The 21,520-nt window shown below is 34.8% G+C and overlaps 1 long non-coding RNA gene across 3 annotated transcripts in view; it reads right to left on the bottom strand.

The window, feature by feature from the left end:
- LOC122233164 overlaps positions 1–21,520 on the bottom strand; it is a 580,276-nt gene that overhangs the window by 483,664 nt on the left and 75,092 nt on the right. For all 3 annotated transcript variants that reach the window (XR_006210649.1, XR_006210648.1, XR_006210650.1), the window contains exon 2: positions 3,052–3,158. This is a non-coding gene — a long non-coding RNA (uncharacterized LOC122233164). The remainder of the gene's footprint in view (positions 1–3,051; positions 3,159–21,520) is intronic.

Raw genomic sequence — 21,520 nt, forward strand, 5'->3', positions numbered from 1 at the left:
GTCATAGAACAAAGGCTGGGTATAATATATACCTATTTTGGAATGGTAATGAAAGAACATAATGACAGATCATGCTCCAAAAATTTATTGATTCATAGAAAGAATTTTAATCATTAAGTTACCTGATAAAATTAGTGATTTCCTTAAGTATGGGGGGAAAAAAAGTAACCAGAGAGTATGATTAAACAGTAAAATGCAACAGGACAAGGTTACCTTACTCATTTTAGTGGCTTCAGTAGTATTTACTGTCAAGAATGTGTTTTTTTATTAGACATGATAAAACTAAACAAAACAATTAAGGCTATAGTACCACATGTCTCAACTTTAGTAGGCAACAAGGTAAAAAAAAATTGTGCTTATGTTGGATTTAAAAGATCCATATATTACCTCTTGTTTTGCCCTTTACTAACTATTCAAACTTGTGCAAACCATTTTGTCTCATGGAATCCACTTGCTTATCACAAAGCATTTGGGTCTCAGCAAATACTTTCTAAAATCCTTAGCAGTTTTAATGTTTTAGAATCCCATAATACTTTGTACTATATTCAATTAGTAAACTGCATCTGTTTTCTAAAAGATCAAACATGAAATGACAAGCATGCTTCAATTCTAGCAGCCATGAATGTCCTTGTCCTGGTGGTATGGTGGCAACGATGGGGGCTATGTGGAGACAGAGGAATAGAACAAAGAAAGCAGGAGAGATCTGGCTGTATTTCTCTGAACAGCTACCGTTAGTGTAAGAAGCACCTAGTAATGCCTTTGAAAGCCAAGTTTTTGCTGGTATGTGTAAGAATGAGGCTAGTGGAAATGATTCTCAATGATTTTTAAAGAAACACTCCTTGTGTAAAAACCTTTCTTCTATCAGCCCCTTTAACTTATCAATTTTAAGTACTAACACCTGACTGCTGCCCTTCTATCCTATGCTGTGTCTCTATGAACTGAATATTTCACAGGAATAAATTATCTGGATCAGATACTAATGGTGGAAAAGTAACCATCAACACCCTTCCAAAGAATAGTATTAAGTGAGCTACACAGTCCTTCAGAATTTTGTTTTCAAATGAACAACAGAAATTCTCAGTTAAGATAAGAAAGACATGTAGCATGTCAAAAGGAAACTTAGGCTTAAGAAAAGAGCAATAATGATAGCTACTAGTTATCTAATGTTTAATTATGTGCCAAGCATTATCTTAATACATTACATATATTATTTCATCAAATATTCATAGGCACAGTTTGACACAGACACTAATATTATCCCTCTTTTATACATGTTGAAACTGAGGCAGAGAAAGATCAAGTACACACACTGAGGTCCTACAGCTCAGAATGGCAGATCCAGAACTTGAACAAGAAACTCCAGCCATTACACCATGCTGTTTCTCAGCAGTATTGTCAAATCACATATTTCAGAACATTCTTTATTTTCATTGTTCTTCATGTGTTCTACAGCCTCTGACTTACTTTTTTCTCCTCATTAAAAAAATTTAATTAAAGTAATCAATGAAAGAATCACAGCACATGTTCACTAACGAGTCACATAACCAACCTCACTAAAAATTTCTACTGAGAGTGAATGTATTAATTTAGTTTTTAATAGAAGCTGTAACACCATGAAACATTTCACTTTCTTGGGGCTATTCTATTTTTAGTGCAAGTATTCACTGACACTGTACAATACCTATTGTTTCATATCAGTCTAAAAATCAAATGTTCTCTACTAACTTTCTGCATGTTTTGCCTTGGGAAACATTTATGTAGAATTTGAAAATATGTGGAAATTAGACTAATCAAACCATTAATTAAATAAGACTCAATTTTGCATTGAGGTATAGAGAGAATAGGGTTTACTCATCTAATTATAGAAATCCTAAAACATACTATATTTAAGTAATATTTAATATAATAAGAAGCCAGTACGTTTTCTAAAGTGTTAAACATATTCCACCTACATGCATCCTTTTCTCATATTAGTCACAAAGGCCTCATTTCCCTCCTTACTGCTGTCTTTCAATAAAATATCTATCTCCTTTGATCACGGATGCAGACATGTAATGAGTTTCTCTCTAATCAATAGCCCTTTCCCTGGTCAGAGTGAGCATCCAGAGGAGTTGGGAATGTGATCTTTGCCAGAACTGTTTCTGTCTGTTGAAGCTAGCAGAAAAAAATGTATCTTTCTTAAAAATGCATTAATTATTTTCATTATTTTTATCAAAATAGAATACGTAAAGAAATTTAAAAGTTGAATTTATAATGAAAAACAGCAGTCCTCCAATCCAACCCAATTTATGCTTCCCAGTGACTGTACTCTTCAATGCTTTTTGATAATATGCTCATACATGCGTATTTCTAAGTGATATTTAATTTTTGTCAATGTTATATATTGTATATCAAATGATTAATATGAAAGATGAATATTTAAATATTTTATAGTCTTTGATCCTCTGATCCTCCTCCTCTATTCAGCCCATATGATGTTGTGTTATAATAATGTCAGGTTACTATTCAGTGTTTATTCTCTTACAGTTGGCAAATATGATTGACATTTGAGAAAACTGCATATTAAGATTTTATTTCTTTCCTTGTATAACTTTTCCCTGTTCACCTTTTCCATGTTAGTTTTTAAAATAATTTGGTTCCAGGGGCACCTGAGTGGCTCAGTCAGTTAAGCAATCTAACTCTTGACTTTGGTTCAGATCATGATCTCATGATTCATGAGATCAAGTGCCCCATCAGGCTCTGCACTGATGGCACGGAGCTTGCTTGAGAATCTCTTTCCCCCTCTCTCTGCCCCTTCCTCACTTGCTCTCTCTCTCTCTCTGTCTCTCTGTCTCTCTCTCTCTCTCTCTCTCTCAAAATAAATAAACATTAATTAAAACAATAATTTGGTCCCAAACTCTCTAATACCATTTAAAATGCCCTTGCTTGTTGACTTTTTTCCCCTTTAGATCTATCCCTTTGCAGTACTTTATCCACCTGCTCTAGTCTAGATTAGTTATTTCTCTTGCTCTATTGAGCAGCTCTTCTCTCGGAACTTCCGATTATCATTACCTTGAAATTTTCTTCTCTCGTGATGGATACCCTGTTCTTTGACTTTACCTCTTCTGCTTCCTTGATTTACAGCTTCATTTTGGTGAAGGATATCTCAGTACATCTTCCTGAGAAAGATGCAGATGGGGTAAATTTTGGAGACACAGCATTATAGAAAACTGATCATTGTATATGATTAAAAAGTTGGCTGAGAATATAATTTTAGGATAGAACCTTTTTCTTGGAATATTTTCTGAGCATATGGTGTTCATTTCAGAATTACATAACCACTGCCTTCTACTTCTCAGAGTTGTTGGTGAAATGTCTAAATCCATTTTGATTCCTGATTCCTGATCTACTTTATCTCTTGGGTCATAGATATGACCTATCTATCTCTTAGTTGGAGAATGTGATGCTAATGGTTAGCCACCATTTTATCAACCACATTAACAGTGTGGAGTGATGGGGAGGAAGAGAAGTTTGGAAGTCACTGGTGGTAGGAGAGGATTGAGCCAACACAAAATTAGAAACAGAGCTGAGAAATGTAAAGAAAGAGCAAGAGAGTAATCACACAAGTCGTGGATGTAGCCCTGCCTAATGCAAAGTGTGCAAACTATCCTGCCCAGATTTATCCTCCCTTTTGCTGTTATTAATAAGCTAGTTTGAGTTGAGCACTAGTTATTTCAAAGAAAAATAAACTATATTAACAATATATAAGATTGTAAAGAATAGTTTTTAATACAGCCGCCTTCTTGAGAGAAAATAAAATAGGCTTCAGACTGTTAAGATTTAAGAGGGAAGTATTTTGAGAAATTATAAGGAGCAGAACATTCGGGGTAGAAATCAATTTGAGACAGATTTGGCAACTTTGAGGACCTCATTGTATAGGGTGTGTATGTGTGTGTATGTGTGTGTGTGTGTGTCTAAATATTTCTTTCATAAATGCAAAGCATCTACTTGTTCTACCAAGTTTTACCTAGTGCATTACTTTTTAATTGACTACTTATTAGAAAAACTGATCTTAATACAATCTATTCAGTTTCTTTTTCCATTTTGAAATGCATTAATGCATCGGCTTTATTAAAATTGTCTATCCTACCCACTTATTTTTGTTTCTTTAGTTGAAATCTGCTTATTTTTATTCTTTCTTTGTTGGTGTTGAAAAATGCTTAAGCTATAATATTGTTTGTGTTCAAACCTGGTTACATCCTTTTATGTAGAGTGGTACCATTATTTTTCCTAGATAGCTAAATAATAAATTATTTTTCCTTTTGACTGAATAATGGCTTACAAGGGAGTTTTTTAAATATCCAAAGAATTAAGTAGTTGACATTTGATATTTGTTACACATTTTAAAATTTTTGGCTTTTAGAAATTTTATGGAAGTTTTTTTCTGCCCTAATGTATGAAGAATTTTTTTTAAATGTAATGAAGATATTCTCTTTTCTGCCCCTGGGATATCCAGGTATGCTTATTAGTATTAATAATATGTAATTGTATTAAACTATTCAGATCATGTCCTCTGCTCTTTTGATATTTACATTATTTGATAGCTCTTGATAAAGTGTGAAATGTGTCAGGTGTCTTCGTATTTCTGCTAATGTTTTCCTTTTTTTTGCTTCCAGAAGTTTTTGTTTACATATTTTCATATAACTCAACATTTCAAATAGTTAATTATATCTATCTGAATTGTAGCTCACAGTACTTTTTAGAAAAAGGGGACCCTCTTATCCTGTTTGTACACTTTACCTTGAATTCAGCTTTGTCTAACATTACACTTTCATCCCTATGCCATTTTCCTCTTGCCTTTTGCACTGCTACCTATCATTTTACTGTAAACCACTCCATACTCAGCATCTAGCACAGTGCCTGACTCATGGTGAGCACACAGTCAGTATGTTACAAAACGGATAAATGTAAACTTCAGATATTTCATTAGTTTTCAATAAGCTAATGTTGTCATTAATATTTATATACATAAAATCTCATTACAAACATAGGCCTAATGGTAGAACCGCATATATACAGTGTTCACCTTCTCCATTTCAAATAGATGAATTTTTATAAAAACTCAACATAAAGTAGTACGCATCAACCAAGTTAAAAATGAGGTTAACCTTCTTAGAATGTGAGTAAACTCAGTAAGAGAACTCAACTTCACAGAGTCAAATATGAGATGTCATTTGGGGAACTAACTTGAATTTAGTCTCTACCCAAAAACCTAATAGTGTCTTCAAATAACTTTCCTTGTTTTCTGCATTTGCACAGCTCCTGGCATCCAATCTGCAGATTACAATGTATTTGAATACAAGTTTTATCAGCCTCTCCTATGTATTTCATCTGGCATTAATTAGATCATCATTTTACTCAATGAAACAACATATAAGTGTGTGAAGTATGTAACATAGACTGGACACTAGATTGCTAGTTAAGATAATACCTTTCAAACAGCGTCGAAAATGGAGACTTGTTGTGTCCCTTGTGGCTAGAAGCTATGGTCTTCCCCCATTCCCTACTGCTCCTTGATGTATGTTTCAATTTCTCCTCTCTCTTTTCTTTCCTTACTATATTTGTTCCACTTACCCTTTTCCAGACACATCGTTTTTATAGCCGTCCCATCTTTCTCGATTTACTTGAAAGTCTGATTTGGCAATACCAAGCCCACATTTCTGCATGTCAACAATTGGCTGGAGCTAAGCAGCACTGACCTCTGGAGTCAGAAATATACTTCCATTTCTCTACATTTTATTCCTGATCAACTTTATTTACATTATCATTATGTTCCTTTAGTTTTGAGTTCACATCAATCACAGCATATCTACCAGGCTGGTGTTTGGTCTACACATCTTCACAAACACCTTTGTTTACATCAAACGTGCATGCTTTTATGTAGTGCAAATATCTTCTATGCTTCCTCAGCTGTAAGATATTTGACAATAGTTATACATAAATAGGAATTCTCAGGAAAATCCCTGTGGATGAGCTATGTCCTCTAAATAAATACTTCCTTATAAAAGAGTTTCTCTTTCCGGTCACCAGACGGACTTTTTAAAAAGTTGATGCTAGAGGTTCTATTTCATAAACACAATTGTGTTAGAATATCGAAGTGCAAATTTGTGGGCAGGACAATGTAAGAATTATGATTGTGGTTTGTTTTAGTTATGCTGCTTTATCTAGAGGTCAATTATGCATACAAACTCATGGCTTCTCCTGATAAATGCCATCACTAGATGAGTTAGTCACAAAAAAAGGCAATCTCCTTGATGCTCTTTCAGGAAACGGCTAATCCAACAAGGCAACATCTCTGTTCCATGCTCAGGCTGCTCCACCTTTTGGAACCTGTCCATAGAATGATGAACCAGATGAACCAGATCACAGGGTCAATGCCCAGATTAGGAAAGCTAAAACTATTGATTTCTCCAAGACTCAGAATCCTCTCCCTCTTCCCTGTTCATTTTAAAGAGGTGGGAGGTATTGATAAAGTGTGATTTTATTTTCTGCCATCTGCTGGTTTCACTTTTCTTGTGTGAGGGCCTACTTGATTAGAATAAATGAACTTTTCTTTAGTTTATATCAAGGATATCTATCTTTTACAAACAGCTGACTTTCTGGTTGGTGTATATGACTATTTGCAATTAATATTAAAGTAATTTGTGAGCTCTTACTAAACATAAACTGTTATTCGATGTTCTGACATAAAAATTCACCTTCTGCCCACAATCTGAAGTGCTGTGAAACTGGGTTAAAGCAACATGGGCAGTTTATTTTAGATAATTATATTAAACTAAAGGTATACTGAGCAACTAGATAAATAATCTTTTGAACTTAAAAAAAAAACAGATTTACAGATCTGGTTTGCTTATATCAAAATAGGTTCTTTATGTAAAATGGCTAAATCAATGATCGAAGTTTAAAATTTTTGGCAAAATTAGAGACTGTTAAAAACTGAGAACAAACTGAGGGTTGATGGGGGGTGGGAGGGAGGGCAGGGTGGGAGGGAGGGCAGGGTGGGTGATGGGTATTGAGGAGGGCACCTTTTGGGATGAGCACTGGGTGTTGTATGGAAACCAATTTGACAGTAAATTTCATATATTAAAAAATAAAAAATAAAAAAATTAAAAAAAATAAAAAAAAAAATTAAAAAAAAAAAAATTTTTGGCAAAAAAGAAACTACTCACCTTTTGTTTGGTAAGATAGATATTTCCAGTTCAAAACTAACTGGGTCATTCAATGGGCAAGTGACTGAGTTTCCATGTTAAGTAGAGCCCTGAAGTTGCACTATTATGTTCCTGCAACAAGGTGATGCTGTGTGCTACAAATTATTTCCAGAATGCTTCTGGGGGTAATTCTGTGCATACAGAATTAGATCTATTTTAAAACTGCAACTCTGATCCTTTTATTTATTTTTTCTGTCTACATTATTATGTGCATTGCTGGTACAATTTCACAAGTTACAATGTTCCTTCATGTCCTCTGAATTTTATAACACAGACACTACTTAATTATCATTTCAACCTGTTTATAGGAAGTAAGGAGAGGATATATGAAATATATTTTTAAATACTCTCTAATCAGACATGTGATGAATCCCAAAGCAAAATCATGTTGGTGTGTTCTATCTTTGCTAATAAGATTCCCTTGAAAATAACAAACAGAATAGTTCAGTAATTTAAAAACTGGCACATTATTGCTTTAATAGCAATTGTGAATATTTTATCATCATAATCCCCAATGAATAATTCTGCTTTGTTACTATCCCTTCAAGGAGAAGAGTATTTGAAGTTATGCTATGTGATGAATCTCTCAAAAACCTTTCAGATTCTTTGCCAGGTGACTCTGAAAATCCTCTGAATACTAAGAGATAGTGCTCAAAACGTGAAGCAATTATTTGTCAAAATTCTCTAAATATTGAGATTAGTTTATCCTGCCCTCTTTTGAATTTGCAATTTATCTTGTTCATTTGTTTTAAATATGTTGCATACTAACTAGCCTTCTTTTAATTCTAGGATTTGTTCATTAACATCATCTCTCTGCCTTTTGTTACAATGTCATATGCTCTAACTTGCATAACATTTTCATCAAAGACACTTTAGATTGAGAACCTACTATGGCAAGATGATACGACAGACATTGCATGAGCTTCCGAGACTAGTTATGGCCAGTACATGAGGAGCCAAAATAATGTATGCCATTCCCTAGCAGATATTCTTAATTGCAGATCTCCTACCAGTATGTTCTTTGTTAATTTTTCCCCTCATTTTACTGAGATATAATTGACAGGTAACATTGTCTACGTTTAAGGTGTACAACATGTTGATTTGATACACTTATACATTGCAAAATGATTATCACAGCAAAGTTAGTTAACACCTGTAACACCACGCATAATTACCATTTTGTGGGCGTGTGTGTGTGTGTGTGTGTGTGTGTGTGTGTGTGGTGAGAATATTTACAATTTACTGTCTTTGTAACTTTCAAGCATATAATATACTATTACCAACTGTAATCACCATGCTGCAAACTAGATACCCAGAACTTAATCATCTTATAACTGAAAGTTTATACCTTCTGGCCAAGGTCTCCTAATCCCCCCTGACTCCCAATTCCATCCCTGGTGATCACCATTCTTCACCCTGTTTCTATGAGTTTGGCTTCTTGAGATTCCACATATAAGTAATATCATACAGTATATATCTTTGTCTAACTTCACTTAGCATAATGTCCTTAAGATCCATCTATGTTGGCATAAATGACAAAATTTCCTTCTTTCTCAGGCTGAATAATATTCCATTATATATATGCTCAATAATATGGTAATTCTATTTTTAAATGTTTATTTATTTATTTTGAGAGAGAGGGAAAAAGAGAGTATGAGTAGGGAAGGAGCAGAGAGGGAGAGAGAGAATCTCAAGCTGGCTCCACACTGTGAACACAGAGCCTGACATGGGGCTCAGTCCCACCAACTGTGAAATCATGACCTGAGCCAAAATAAAGAGTTGGACACTTAACCAACTGAGCCACCCAGATGCCCATGGTAATTCTATTTTTAATTTCTTGAAGAATCTCCATACTGTTTTCCATAGTGTCTATACTAATTTACTTTTCCCCCAACAGTGTAAAAGGGTTCCCTTTTAGTCACATCTCTGCTAACATGTTATGTCTTTCTTTTTGATGACATCCATCCTAAAAGGTGTAACGTGATACCTCATTGTAGTTTTGACCTGTATTTCCCTGATAATCAATGATGCTGAGTACCTGTTTATTTGCCTGTTGGCAATTTGTATTTCTTCTTTTAAAAAAAAGTGTCTATTCAGTTCCTTTCCCCATTAAGTTTTAAAAATGTATTTATTTATTTTTGAGGGAGAGGAGCAAAGAGAGAAGGGACGGAGGAACTAAAGCAGGCACTCTGCTGACAGCAGTGAGCCCAATGTGGGGCTCAAACTCATGAACTGTGAGATGATGACCTGAGCAAAAGTCAGACACTCAGCCAACTGAGCCAGCCCCAGGTGCTCCTCCCCACTTTTAAATCAGACTGTTTTTTTTTTTTTTTTATGTTATTGAATGTATGACTTTTTAATGTTTTAGATATTGACTCCATATCCGATGAATGGTTTGCAAATAGTTTCCCTTCATTCTTTAGGTTGCCTTTTCATTATGTTGATTGTTTCTTTCACTACGCAAAAGCTTTTTAGTTTGATGTAGTCCTGCTTATTTATTTTTTGCTTTGGTTGTCTGTGCTTTTTGTATCATATTCAAAAAATCATTACCAAGACCAGTATCAAAAATTTTTTTCTCTACAATTTCTTTGGGTCTAGGAGTTTTACAAATTTGGGTCTTTTGTCCACTTCAAGTTAATTTTTTGTGAGTAGTATAAGGGGTCTAATTTCATTCTTCTGCATGTAGTTATCCAGGTTTCCTAATACCATTTTTGAAGAAACTATCCTTTTCCCATTGAGTATTAATGGTCCCCTTGTTAAATATTAGTTGACCATATATGTGAGGGTTTACTTCTGGGCTCTTAATTTTGTTTCATTGGTCCTTTTCCCCCTATTTTTATGCCAGTGCCATACTGTTTTGATCCCTATAACTCTGTACTATAGTTTGAAATCAGGAAGTCTGATGCCTTCAGCTTTGTTCTTTCTCAGGATAACTTTGACTATTGAGCTTTTAAATATCTTAGCTTTTTTTAAATTTTCCTTGTCAAAAATACCATTAGAATCCTGATAAGGATTGCACTGAATCTATAGATGGCCTCAGGTAGTAAGGACAATTTAACAATCAATTCTGACATAGAATATGAGATATCTTTCCAATCATTTGCATTTTCTTCCATTTTTTTCATAAGCCTTTTACTTTTCAATGTGCAGATATTTCACCTCCTTAATTAAATTTATTTTGTAAATAGTTTTTGATGCTATTATGAATGAGATTCTTTTCTTTAAGTTCATCAATTTATTTTGAGAGAGAGAAAGAAAGAGAGTGTGAGTGGAGGAGGGACACAGAGAGAGTGAGGGAGAGACAGATTCCCAAGCAGGCTCCACACCATCAGTGTCGAGCTCAACGCGGGGCTCGAACTCATACCACTCATACCATGAGATCATGACCTGGGCTGAACTCCGATGCTTAACCAGCAAGGTGCCCCCAAATGGGTTTCATTTTAAATTTTGTTTTTCATGTATTTTGCTGTTAGTGTACAGAAATACAACAGATTTCTGTATATTGATTTTGTGTCTTGTAAATTTACTTGATTCATGGATTAGTTCTAATGCTTTTTTTTGATCAATCTGCAAATAAAAACACTTCTTTTTTTCTAATTTGGATTTTTTTTTTTTTTTTTTTTTTTTTTTTGCCTAATTGCTCTGGCTAGGACTTCCAGTACTGTGCTGAATAGGAGTGGTGAAGAGTGAGCACTGTTGACTTGTTTCTGATATTAGAGAAAAAGCTTTTAAGCTTTCACCGTGATTATGATGTTAGCTGTGGGATTTTTATACATGGCCTTTATTATATTAAGGTATGCTCCTTCTATACCCAATTTGTTGAAAATTTTCATCATGAAAGGATGTTGAATTTTGTCAAATGTTTTTTCTGCATCTAACGAAAATATGATTTTTATTTTTTATTCTCTTAATGTAGTGTACATTTTATTGAATTGTGTATGTGGAACCATCTTTACATCCTAAGGATAAATCCCATTTGATCATGGTATATGATATTTTTTTAATTCAGTTTTTAAAGTTGATTTATTTACTTTCTGAGAGAAAGTGTGTTTCTGCAAGGAGGGAGGTGCAGATAAGGAGGGAGGGAGAGAGGGAATCCCAAGCATGCTCCACACTGTCAGTGCAGAGCCTGATGCGGGTCCCAACCCACAAAACGTGAGATCATGATCGGAGCTGAAATCAAGAGTCAGATGCCCAGGATGCCTGGGTGGCTCAGTCAGTTAAGCATTCCACTTTAGTTCAGGTCTTGATCTCATGGTTCATGAGTTTGAGCCCAGTGTGGGGCTCTGTGCTGACAGCTCAGAGCCTGGAGCCTGCTTCAGATTCTGGGTCCCCTCTCTCTCTCTGCCCCAACCCCTGCTTGAGTTCTGTCTCTCAAAAATGAATAAATGTTAAAAAAATTTAATTAAAAAACAAGAGTCAGATACCCAACCAACTGAGCCACCTGGGCACCCTGGTATATGATATTTTTAATGTGCTATTGAATTTGGTTTGCTATTATTTTCTTCAGAATGTTTGCATTCATATTTCACCAGGGTTATTAGTCTGTGGTTTTCTTTTCTTGCAGTCGTTATCTCACTTTGGTATCAGGGTAAGCCTGGATTTATAAATGTGTTTGAAAGTGTTTCCTTCTCTTCAATTTTTCAGAAGAGTTTGGGGATTGGCATTAATTTTTCTACACATTTGGTAGAATTCACCAGTGAAATAATCTGGGCTCGTACATTTTTGTTATGAAGTTTTTGATTACTGATTGAATCCTCTTACACATTATTGATCTGTTTTGATGTCTATTTCTTCATGATTCAGTCTTTGCAGATTGTGTGCTTCTAGGAATTTAACCCATTTCTTCTAGATTATCCAATATTGGAAGCATATAATTGTTCACAGTAGTCTTTTATGATCCTTTGTATTTCTGTGATATCAATTGTAATACCTCCTCTTTCATTTCTGATTTTATTAATTTGACTCTTTTTTAGTCTAGTTGTAAGTTTGTCTATTTTGTTTACCTTTTCCAAAAGCCAGCTCATGGTTTTGTTGATCTTTCTATTGTTTTTCTGGTCTCTATTTCATGAATTTTTGTTCTGACCTTTGTTATTCCCTTCCTTCTGTAACTTCAGGTTAGTTTGTCTTTTTCTATTTCCTTGAAGTGTTAAGTTAGATTGTTTATCTGAGATTTTATTTCTTAAAATATGCATTTATTACTATAACTTTCATTAAGAACTGCTTTAGTGACATCTTATAAGTTTTATGTTATCGTTCCATTTCAATTTGTTTCAAGATATTTTTCACTTCTTCTTTGACCCACACATTGTTCAGAAGTGTCTGGTTTATTTCCACATTTGTGAACTCTCCAGTTTTCCTTCTGTTATTGATTCCTAGCTTCATACCATTGTGCTTGGGAAAGATGCCTGATATGAATCTATTCTTCTTAAATTTATTAAGACTTGTTTTGTGGCTTCACATATGATCTATCTTTCCATGTATGCATGAAAAAAATGTGTGTTCTGCTGTTATTGGTTGGAATGTCCTGTATATGATTGTTGGGTCTATTTAGTCTAAAGCATAGCTCAAATCTAACATTCCCTTATTCATTTTCTGTCTGGATGATCTATACATTGTTGAAAATGGAATATTGAAGTCCCCTACTGTTATTGTATTGTCATCTCTTTCTTCCTTCACATCTGTCAGTATTTCCTTCATAAAGTTCGCTGCTCTAATGTTAGATGCATATATATTTGTTTGTTACATCCTCTTGGTGAACTGACTCTTTACACTACATGATGACCTTCCTTACCTTGTGTTTCAGTTTTTGGTTTACAGACTATTTTATCTGAAATAAGTGTAACTGCCTTTGCTCTCTTTTGGTTTTCACTTGCATGGAATGTCTAATCCATCCCTTCACTTTGAGCCTATGTGCATCCTTAAAGCTAACATGAGTCTCTTGTAGGCAGCATATAGTTAGGTGTTGTGTTTTAAATTCATGCAACTACACTATGCTTTTGATTGGAGACTTTAATCCATTTACATTTAGAGTAATTAGTCGTAGGTAAGGACTTCCTAATGTCATCTTATTGTTTTTTGGTTAATTTGTATTTCCCTTGTTCTTTTCTCCCTCTGCTCCCTTTCATTGTGAACTGATCATGGTCTATATTGGTATGCTTTGATTCCCCTCTCTTCATCTTTTGTGTACCTACTATAGGTTTTTGCTTTGGAGTTACCATGAGGCTTACACTGAACATATTATAGGTATAAAAATGTATTTTATTTTTATAACCATTTAATCTTGATGGCACAAAAAAATTCTACTCCTTTACTCCCTTCCCTTTTATGTTTTTGATGTCATGATTTACTTTTATGTTGTATATTTATTAACAAATTATTATAGCTATCATTACTTTTAATACTCCTGTCTTTTAACATTTATACTGTGGCTAACATATTAGCATATCATACTATCATATCACAGTATTAGAGTAGTCTAAATTTGACTATATATTTATTTGCCTTTATCAGTATAGTATATATTTTCATGTTACTAATTAGTTCCTTTAATTTCAGCTTAAATAACTCCTTTCAGCATGTCTTATCCAGTAGATCTAGTGATAAATTCCCTTAGTTTTTGTTTGTTTTGGAGTCTTTATCTTTCCTTCTTTTCTAAAAGACATCTTTGCCAAGTTAATTATCCTTGGGTAGTAGTTTTATTTTTTTTTTTCTTTCAGCACTTTGAATATATCATTCTATTTTATCCTGCCCTGTAAGTTTTCTGCTGAGAGATCCACTGATAGCCTTATGGGATTTTCTGGCAGATTGCAGCTTCTTTTCTCTAGCTACCTTTAAATTCTCTTTGTTTTTGATTTTATTTATTTATTTTTTATTGATGTATAGTTGACAAACAATGTCACATTAGTTTTAGGTGTACAACATAGAGATTTGACAACTCTATATGTTATGCTATGCTCATCACAAGTATAGCTACCATCTGTCTCCATGCACTATTATAGTACCACTAACTATATCCCCTATGCTGTACCTTTTATCCTCATGACTTATGCATTCCATAACTGGAAGCCCACATTGAATTTTATTTTAGCCTGTATTGATTTTTAATAGCTTTATTACAGTGTGTCTTGCAGAGTATCTCTAAGTTGAGTATGCTTGGTTACTTATGAGCTTCATCAACTTGGATATCCAAATCTCCATCCAGATTTGAAAAGTTCTGTCATTATTTCTTTAATAATTTTCTACCTTCTTACACCTCTATTCTCCTTCTGAAGCTCCAATAACTCATAATTATTTCCTTTTATAGTATCCCCATAGATGACTTGGGATTTTTTCCCCTTTTTTCTTTATTTTTTGCTTTGATCTTCTCTGACTGATTAATTTAAAATGTTGTCTAACTCATAAATTCTTTTCTTCTGCTTGATCCATTCTTCCATTGATAGTCTATAGTTTATTTTCCATTTCATTCACTGTATTCTTCAGTTCCAGAATTTCTTTTTGGTTTGTTTTTATGATCTTTCTTTCTTTGTCTAACTTCCCATTTTGTTTGTTTAATGTTTTCCTAATTTTGCTGAATTGTCTCTGTGTCTTCTTGTAGCTCGTTGAATTTCCTTAAAATAGCTGTTCTGAATTCTTTATTGGGTAAATTACAGATCTGTGTGTCTTTGGGACCAGTTACTGGAAGATTATTGTGGTTCTTTTGTGGTGTCATGTTTCCTTGATTTTTTTCATGCTTTTTGAAGTTGTGTGTTGCTGCCTTCAAATTTGAAGTAACAGACACCTCTTCCAGTGTTTCTACTAACTTCCTTCAAGAGAGAAGCATCTTCCATCAGCCCTCCTAGAGATTCTGAGGCTTCCCAAACCTTTTCTGGGTATACCTGCTTCATGTTTCTTGCTCCCCCTTGTGGAAGAATTCTTAAGCTTGTATGTCTTCTTTTGATCCTGCATTGTACCAGGCTGAGTGCTGACAGCTCCTTTTTGATCTCCCAAGGATGGCACTAAAGTTCACGATTTTGGTTTTTCCCTGGCCTATATGTTCTGGCTGGTTTTCTGTACATGTTCACTAGCTGTCGGACAAAGCTTATTCTTGCTATCACAGGGAGCATTCACAGGAAGATAGACACAAAGTGTGTTTGTGTGTGTGTGTGTGTGTGTGTGTGTGTGCATGTACCTGTGTCTCTGTGTAATGTATGTAAGGAAAGCACAGGGGGTACTCATAGGTCAGTCAAGGTATCCACAGCCAAGGTTTATCCAGCTGCTCATTGGTGGGCATCTCTTGATTTTTTAAGTTTATTTATTTATTTTGAGAGAGAGAAAGAGAGTGCATGGGTGGGGCAGGGGCAGAGAGAGAGAGAGAGAGAGACAGACAGACAGACAGAGAGAATATCCCAAGCAGCCTCTGTGCCCTCATTAAGCCAGATGTGGGGCTCAAACTCATGAACGGTGAGACCAGGACCTGAGCTGAAACCAAGAGTAGGATGCTTAACTAACAGAGCCACCCAGGCGCCCCTCATGGGTGGGCATCTTGTTGGAGCCTGCAGTGCAGTTACTTAGTAAAATCTGCATCGTTTTAATGCCCTCTGAACACCCTATCTATGGTTCCCCAGCTTCTTCCCCCACCTCCCACCCCATCACACAGCTCATGATTCAATACTTTGGATGGGGCAAAGGAGAAATGAGCTTCTTTGGCAGCATTCCTCAGAGGTGGGGAAGCTGGGTGCTGAAGTATACTCTCTCACTTCCTCTACAGTAAAAATCACAGACTAAGATCTTTCTTGGCCCTGAGCCACATTGCCTTGGGGAGGGGTAATGTGGGTAAAGTCAAATTGTTCCTCTTACTCTCTCTAATGTGTTCAGACTTATATGTCTTTTGTTTGTTTGTTTGTTTGTTTGTTTGTTTGTTTGTTTTTTGATCCAACAGTGTGGAGGAATTTCTCCACCAGAAATGTGAATTTCACAAAGGCTTTCTTGTCTGTGGGTGATTGTCTAAGATGGAGTTTTCCAGGAGCTCCTGAACCACATACCAGAGGGGCTGTGGATGTTTCATGGGCCACTGCAGGGTCCACAGCCAGGACTGAGTTGTGTATGCTTACTGATCACTGCAATGGTGAGTGAGAGTCTTTCCTAGTCCCTTAACATAAGGTGCTGGATCCCACACAGCTCCAACAAAGACACTTTTGTCTGTGGATTAATGGCAAATTGGTAGAGTTGATGGAGGGACATGACCAGGGATGTTTTAATCAGCCATGTTGCTGATGTCACTCACTGTATGCTCTTTGTTTTCCTGCATAAGGAAGTTAGAGTAAAGGGTAAATTATAGAACAAGAAGATTATTTAAGAAGTAATGTAATACAGTAAATGCATGTCTTGATATTCTACTTACTTGCTAGACAAAGGTCTCAATATTAATTCTGAATTTGTAAGTGGTCAGTGTAACAGGCAAACAGAATTGGTTAATTATTGTGTACATAAGATAAAAATAAACCAGTTGGTTGGGAAAAAAAACATCTATTACTGGTATTAAGACAGAAAATTATCCTTGTATTTTCAGAGACAGGGCAACATGACCTAATGAATCTATTTGTTCTTTGATGCCATTTAAATTCAGGGCCATGTACTTTGACATCAGAGGAGATGGTGTTTAAAATTACTCTGATTAAGTAAATCCTCAAAACAGATTATTCTTGAGGTTCAGTTAGGTCAAGTTTCATTTTCTTATCAATATGCACTTTCAATATGTAGTTGTCAACATCATACAAGCATTGCACCTTTTAAATATATTATATGATGAAATTCTACTTGAAATGTTTATAGAAATAAGGATATTTTTGTGTCCAATTTGTGTTAAAAGTATAATTGAGTTCAAATTAGAGTATTTGCTTAAAAACTATAAATTATTTTTTTCTGCATTAGATTTGAGTTATTCAAACTTTTCTGTCTTTCTAGCTTATTCATTACCATGAATATTGGAAGAATGTAATTATAGTTTGAAGTATGTGGTAAATTTCTCATAAACCCATCTAGAAATTCCAAATACGTGTATGTTGTTATAGAGAATGTATTTTATGTCTGAATCTTTTTTATTCAAAGTATTTCTATTTACATAGGCGAAATCTATGTACAATATCTGAGACTCATCTTTGTTTCCTTCTTTTCTTCTTTTTGTAAAGTTATTTTTGACAATTTGATTTCTAATTAATTTTTTAAAAGAATCAGAAAGAAACACATAGATATGTTGTATTTTTTTAAGCATGTTGTCAGTATGGAAAACGCTGTCATTCTCAGAAAGCTTTGCTATGCAAACTTGGACATTCTGTAGAAGTCAATGATCCATAATAGCAAAACATTCACATTGGGTTCTGGGTCAATATAAATACCAAAGAAGAAAAGATGAGAGCAAGATGCTTTTGAATGTGGTTTTCAAATGTGTTGGATCCACTTGATTTTTAGGAATGGTATTTTTAGTTGCCCTCCCTAACAAGGGTTAGCAGGTCCCTGAAAACTAAGTACCCTGAGGAAGATAGCCTATACCAAATACCAAAATGCATCTCTATTATCATCTGACTGCAAGAAAAAAAAATGCTATCATTGTCTTTATTCAAAAATAATGTTTTGGTCCGATATAACAGGATTTTTCTTTGATATTGAGAAATTACTAGAATGTTCTGAAGTTCAATGGAACAAAATACAGTATTAATTTCTGATAAAAACAGCTTGAAGATTGAAAAATGAACACAAACATTGTAAAATTATTTCTAGGACTCTTATCATCTCAGCTCAAATATTCCATCAGCCTTCTTTTTTTTTTTTTTTTCTCCCCCTCTGGCTTGATTTCCCGATAGTCTGTGCCACATATATTTGAATTCAATTGTGGTGGGTCCATTATGCCATGATCAGAATAGTTTTTATCATCTTTATCAGTTTGAAAGATGCACTTCACACATTGAAAATAGTTTTTCACAGGTATATTTCACACTTAGACAGTTTCTCCAAAGAGAATTGACATATGGTAAAGATCTTTAAAAATGCACAAGCTGCTTAATATAGAAAGAGATTAGTAAAAAGTTCAACTTGATAATTATAAAATGCAGCATATTAAATCAACTAAATAAAAATGGAACTGAAATGCAAAAATAAAATGTAGTCATCCTGGCCCTGTATTACTTTTTTAAATGCTCTCAATTGTACATCAGGGACACTTACTCATTCAGTAATTTTTTTAAAAAAAATCATAATATTGTCTGGCCACATATCACCTTTTAAAAAAGAGTATCCACCCCCCCACCCCGCCTTAGTTGTAAAGCACTTTTCTTCTTAAACTGCTACCATTTCTTAGGTATTTTAGTTGCCTAGGAAACATACAATAGCTGCAATAGCAGGAATTCATTTAACCACCAAATTCCCTCCGTAAGCCAGATTCATCATTTCTATATTGTAGAAGCCTTCAACAGAGTCCTTGGCTGCAGCCAACTGGCTTGTTACCATATCACACTTTCATTCTAATGAAATGGGCCAAACAGATTTTCAGAGACTTAAAGCACAGAGCTCTTGTTCTTACAATGTGATCTGGAGATCATTTCTTTGAGATTCTAAAGTCTGTGAGACTGAATATCTATTTTTGTTTCTGTTAATCTAATCTCTTATCTGGCTACAAAAGACCAGCACACATTAGCACTGGGGAGGGGTCACTTTATCCTCTTCTCACCATTTGTAAGTACTAGGATACTTTTTTATAAGAAACTGGGAAACTATTTATCACATACAAAGGGATCTTCTATAGATTATTTGGCTCTCTTTGATTTTCATTTACCAGTATAGCATTGGTGTGGAGGAAAAATTATGGGTTTTAGGTCAGACATAGCTGATTTATTAGGGCAGCTAGACATCTTTCAGTGGAGTTAAGGAGGAATAATTTAATATAATCTTTCTTGCTCTCAGATTCCCCCAACTAGAAAATGATAAAAATAAGATCTAAATCCAAAGTTTCCTGTGATATATTTAATTTATATAAAATGATTCCTTCTGTGTTTCTTATCTCAGAAAATAGTGGGGCCATCTTCCTCATTCAGAAGTATGAAACCTAACTATTTCCTGTACTCTACCTCACTTCATCCTTCACAACCAGTAAGTCACTTAATCTCTTCACCCCACTGCCACTGTCACTGTCATTTCCCAAACTGATATTTATTTGGTCTCCAAGTCTCAGTTTAGGCTGCTTCTATTCTCCACAATGATGCCAGACTGATCTTTCTAATACCTAAAATCTGCCCCTGTCATTTAATTTCAGTGACTCCACATAAATCTTCACCTTTCTAATAAAACATTCAAAGTCCTTTTCTTCCAAGCTCTTGGCTGTGTTCCTCCTCCTGTAGATTAACACACACATCAATATAGTTACATTGAACTATTTACAGTTACCTTAATATTCTATGCTTTACTTTTATCCCAGTGCTTCTGCATTGTAATTTTCTACCTAAATTCTAGAAGAACTGACTAGTCATTACTCATTTTTGTTTCCACACTGAAACATGACTTGCTCTAAGAATTTTTGAACCACAATCTGGACTGGGTATTGCTGCTTCCATGCAGCTAGACAAGATAAGATAGAGATTATGACTTATTCATCATCAAATACCCAGGGCTACCATATTCGATGGGACAGACAGATACTAAGCACTTAATTTTCTTAAAATAAATTCTTTATCATCATTATCAGTACATATAGTAGGAGGGGGTCTCATACTGAAACAAATAAGTCTAAGAAAATTGGTAAGAGTGATAACCCTAAGAAACCTATTTGTATCCACTGATTAGCATGGATACAAAACAAACAGAATGGCCTTTGTCAAGGATTATGGTCCCTGCACAAAATGGCTAGCATTTAAAATGGACTTTTTTTTTTTTTTTTTTAAATAAAAGCCTCAGAGAGGATCTGCCTTGGACCCCTGGTAAAGACGTGTGGTATAGAGAGGAACATTCTCCACAGTTCTCCCAGTGATGTTGAGCTTTTGAATAAGTTGAAGAAAGTGGCAGTGATATTTGAATTATGACTATTAACATACTTCATATTTGTATTCATATACTGGTGATGCCTCAAGACATTGGTTATATATTTTTAATAACAGTCATAAAATCAGAGTGCATGTAAATATATTGTAAACATACTCACTTAACTTGGATTTATATCTAGTTACTTTACACATGGTAGAAACTATGAACTTTCCAGTATTGACCACCAGGCATTATCCTCAATCTAAATGCCCTCAGTTTGTTCAGTTATTTTTAAAGATATTCGTATCAGGTAAAATATCTCTTAGTGTCATTTCTATTTATTATTTTTTAAGTCTTTCTTCTTCCTTGCTGATTTAAATTTTTAAATGTATTTACTTTTGAGAGAGAAAGACAGAGAGAGAGAGAGAGAGAGAGAGAGAGAGACAAAAAGTGCTAGTGGGGGAAGGGCATAGATAGAGAGAGGGAGACACAGAATCCGAAGCAGGCTCCAAGGCTCTGAGCTGTCAGTACAGTGCCTGATGCGGAGCTTGAACCCATGAACCATGAGATCATGACCTGATCCAAAGCCAGATGCTCAACTGACTGAGCCATCCAGATGCCCCTCTTAGTGTCATTTTTAAAACACTGGTCAAACATAAAGAATCCCAAATTCCTAGTAATTTAGCACTTTTAAGTGAAAGAGAGTATTTTTCATCAAATTTACATATATTAGTTAATAACTCATATGCTCATATCCTAATTTTCTGGTCTCATTACAAAGTATTTCAAGGGCTGTGTCTACATCACATGCTTCCTTTACTCCTTTCTCTGTGGTTCCTTAACACAATCAATACCACCTAAATGATATGATTGATAAGGCTTATGCTTTACTTCGAATGGGTACAGCTGAGTTTGGGGAACATAGCTGTGTCTACATCCTCAGTTGTTCTCATTTTTAACTCACTTTTCTTTTTAAGTCACATGTTGAAAATGGATGATATCAGATTTTCAAAGCACAGTAGTGACAGAATTGCAGTGTTGCATGTGTTTCTTTTGCACTATTCATAAGTCACAATTCACTGCAGATGACAAGACAAAATTTTTAGTAATAAGATTTGGGGGGAGAGTCACCCTATAGAGTTTGAATACATAGGCATCAACTATTTGGCTCCAATTAGAAATCGGTATAAAAGAGAGGACTATACTGGAAGAGACCACATCAGCTGTTACCATTTTGGAAATGGGAACATCAAGAAATAATGATTATAGCATAAACAAAAGAG

The sequence above is a fragment of the Panthera tigris genome, chromosome D4, assembly GCF_018350195.1.
Source record: "Panthera tigris isolate Pti1 chromosome D4, P.tigris_Pti1_mat1.1, whole genome shotgun sequence".
NCBI lineage: Eukaryota > Metazoa > Chordata > Mammalia > Carnivora > Felidae > Panthera > Panthera tigris.